The sequence below is a fragment of the Mus caroli genome, unplaced genomic scaffold (genome assembly GCF_900094665.2).
Source record: "Mus caroli unplaced genomic scaffold, CAROLI_EIJ_v1.1 scaffold_21411_1, whole genome shotgun sequence".
Taxonomy (NCBI): Eukaryota; Metazoa; Chordata; class Mammalia; order Rodentia; family Muridae; genus Mus; species Mus caroli.
This window is the reverse complement of record NW_018390551.1, coordinates 1-3,554: the sequence shown is the minus strand read 5'-3', so window position 1 is coordinate 3,554 and position 3,554 is coordinate 1.

Genomic DNA, 3,554 nt, shown 5'->3' with positions numbered 1-3,554 from the left:
AAGGAAGGAAGGAAGGAAAGAAAGAAAGAAAGAAAGAAAGAAAGAAAGAAAGAAAGAAAGAAAGAAAGAAAGAAAGAAAGAAAGAAAGAAAGAAAGACAAGGTGAGAAGGTGGGTGACCAAACAGAAGAAATGAATAGAGGAACAACTCACATGACAGGAGAAGTCAGTCTAAATCCAAAAGGTCTATGTGTTAGGAAGAATTCATACATTGTGTCCACAAAGAGTCCTGTGACTCATTTTTGTACTTTTGACCTAATGTAGACTAGCCGCTGGGGTGGACTCTGGGATTTCTTGGGAGTGGCCCTCAGAGAGCAATTACCAACAGTGAGGCAAACGGGAGTCTCTATTGGCCACAGTTGCCAAGCCATATGTCATGGAGAAAGCTGATGCCAGAGATCATGTGCACAACTCTTGGACACTGACCCCTTGGTGATTTCTACCCCAGGGATGCCCCCAAAACATCTTGCCTAAGCATCATGTACCCTTGATCACTGCAGAAGGATGTATTTCTTGTTAACAAACTGTCCCTCATCCCATTGTTTATGGTTACAGGAGCTCCACTTGTTGATGTCCTGGAGCTACCTAGGGGCTGGTGCACATAGGGCTGTTTAATGCCAGGTTTCAATCCCAATTTTTTCCATTTTTAATGGTGCTATCTCTTCCAGCAGTTTGGACATAAAGAACTCCTGGGATCATATTTAGTTATGATATTGGAAGAAAAATATGTTAATAGTTTCACACACCTATAAAGATCCCAGGTTACATGGGCTAGGCTTACTGTGTGCCACTCCAATAGCTTGTCAACCTGAATGCCTTTCATTTGGTGGGTTGGTTGTCCCACATGGAACAAATCCTGGGCTTCCTTCCACAGGATCCCTATCAAGGGAAGCCTTGCTTCTCTCTCTGGGTCTAGCCTCCACTCAGTCCCAGATGCTCTCTGTGATTGTAGTTGTAGGCTTGTTTTTATGTTTGACTTCCTTTTGTGGAGACAGTCTTACTGTGAAGTTCAAGTACTGGGATTATTTTTGTGCCCCCATAGTTCCTGATTTATCCATTAGTTTGTATTTGCTAGAAGCTAATGAAAACATTAACAAAGACATCACAATAGTAAATGTGTTACAAAATCACTAGCTTCTGTGCCATATGTTTGGCTCACACACTCATTTTCTCTGAATACATCATTCCTTTTATGGCTTCCCACCTGTGAAGTGTGCTAGCCTTACTATCTTTTCCTCACTACCTGAGTGTCCAACAAGTGCATCCAGTGTATATCAAAATAAAACTAATCCTCTCTCTTTCATCTGTACCAGAGGCCAACGGTGTCTAGTAGAGCTTTCTGGGAAACAAAATCCCAAATGCCACTTCAAGGGAGCCACTTAAAGACTAGGAGTGTCAATAGCAACCCTGGAACCTAGAGGAAGCAGAAGCTGGTCTTTCCTGGCATGGGGATCAGGCAGGGGAAGAAATGGTGCTGATTCAAAGAACAAATAAATCCCATAAGCTCAGGTGTTTGAAGTTGGCTGGTGATGCCACAGTATGGGGAGGTTTAGGATGTGTGGCTTGCTGGTGGGAGAACATCACTGAAGGCAAGCTCTGGTGATGTATAGGCTTGCCATGCCTCCAGTCTCTGCTCTTGGTTTTGTGGTCATGGTTGATGATGTAATCTCTCAGCTTTCTGGTCCAGCCACCATGACTGCTCCTTGTTGCTATGAATCAAGGATACATGGACTCTTATCCTTTTGGAACTGTCAATCCAAAGAGACTCTGTTATGAACTCCCTTTGTCATGGTATTTTATCAAAACAACAGAGATCTGTCACCCAACCTGTGGTGACCTTTGGTGATACAGCTCCTGTAAGTAACCTCTCCTCCACATTCCTGTACATACCACTGAACTCAAATGCTGAGAAAGCAGCCTCCTGTTGATAGAAGAGGGAGCTGTGATCACTAAGGTTGAGGCCATCTAGACTATGTGTGTACTGGGCTCTTGTCACTTCCCACTCAAGACTGCCAGTTGGGGTACAGAGAAGGTTAAGTCCCTGAGTGTGATTTATGAATCAGAAGCTAAGGCTAAGCTAATGCTGACAGGGGGCAGGATATTCCAATTGGGAGTGCCACGCAAAAGGGTCACAGTATAGTCAGGCCGCTCTCATCTAGCTTTTAAATGTAGCATGGAAAGACATTTCAGGTTCCTGAATTTTACCTATTTCCAGAGAAGAATATTTTAATACTCAATACAGTCCTGAACCCACATTTACTGGACTTCATAACACCCTATGCACCACCTCCATTACTCTATCCCTCAGTGCCCAGAGGGGCTTCAGGGAGAGGAGTGTGGGTGGCTATGGTGTGCTGGCTCTGTTCCCAATTCCATCCATCAAATAAGCTCAATACAATAATGGCATAGCCTGGGCTAGCAGCCCTGAGGACCTGCTACTGAGGTCTTGTTTCATCCTTGGTTTCCAAAGGGCCTTTTCTGGTGAACTTTCACTGTTGAACACCAGTTCACTTCCTGTTGAGCATCTACTGCTGGCCATGGTACCCATGATTGTGTTTTGTGTCCCTGGTGAGAGTCCCTTGAAGAAAAATAATTTTTCATTTGATAGTGGCCATCAATTGGATACAGCATTTTTGTTAGGGATGTGGCTTCTTTCCACTTCTCTTTTCTGCTTTAAGACTCCATCAGGTGCAGACCCATGCATGCCCTGTGCATGCTGCCTCTGTGTCTGTGAGTGTGTTTGTGTGCATCCCTTTTGTATGTAGAAATCCTTGATGCTTTGATGGCCTCTATCCCTTCTGGCTCTTACACTCTTGTCCCATCCTCTCCCGAGATTTCCTGAGCACTGACGACAGGAACTTGATGGAGACATTCTTTTAAGAGCTGAGTGTTTCAAGGTCTCTCTTTCTCTGTAAATTGTCTGGCTGTGGGTCCCATCTGCTAAAGCTTCCATAGCTTTGCTGATGATGGCTGAGCAAGGCACTAATCTGAGTATAGTACAACAATGTTAGGAGTCAATTATAGCTAAGTTCCTTTAGTAAAATAGTGTATGTTATTTTCTTCTTGGCCACTGCCTATCTAGTGTCATGTTTGTAGCCACCCAAGCAGCATTGAGTAATAGTTTCATCTCATGGAGTAGGCCTTAAAGTTGGTATTGGCTGAAGATTACCACAAGCCTTGTGCCTCTATTGCTTTTGCAGGCAGATCACTTTTGTAGACCAAAGTGTTTGTAGCTGGGCTGGTATTTACCTTTCTCCTTTGGTCGTGTGCAGTCTATCTTCTCATACCATGAATACTAGTCCATAAGCATTAAGGCTTTAGGAAGACCACATATCAATCATGCCTCGCATGGTGGTTTGAATAAAAATGGCCCTGGTAGGCTCATATATTTGAATGTTTAGTAACCAGAGAGTGGCACTATTTGAGACGGGTAAGAAGGTATGGCCTTGTCACAGGCATGGGCTTAGAGGTTTTAAAGAGTCCACACTAAGCCTACTGTCACTCTTCTCTCTCTCTCTCTCTCTCTCTCTCTCTCTCTCTCTCTCTCTCTCTCTCT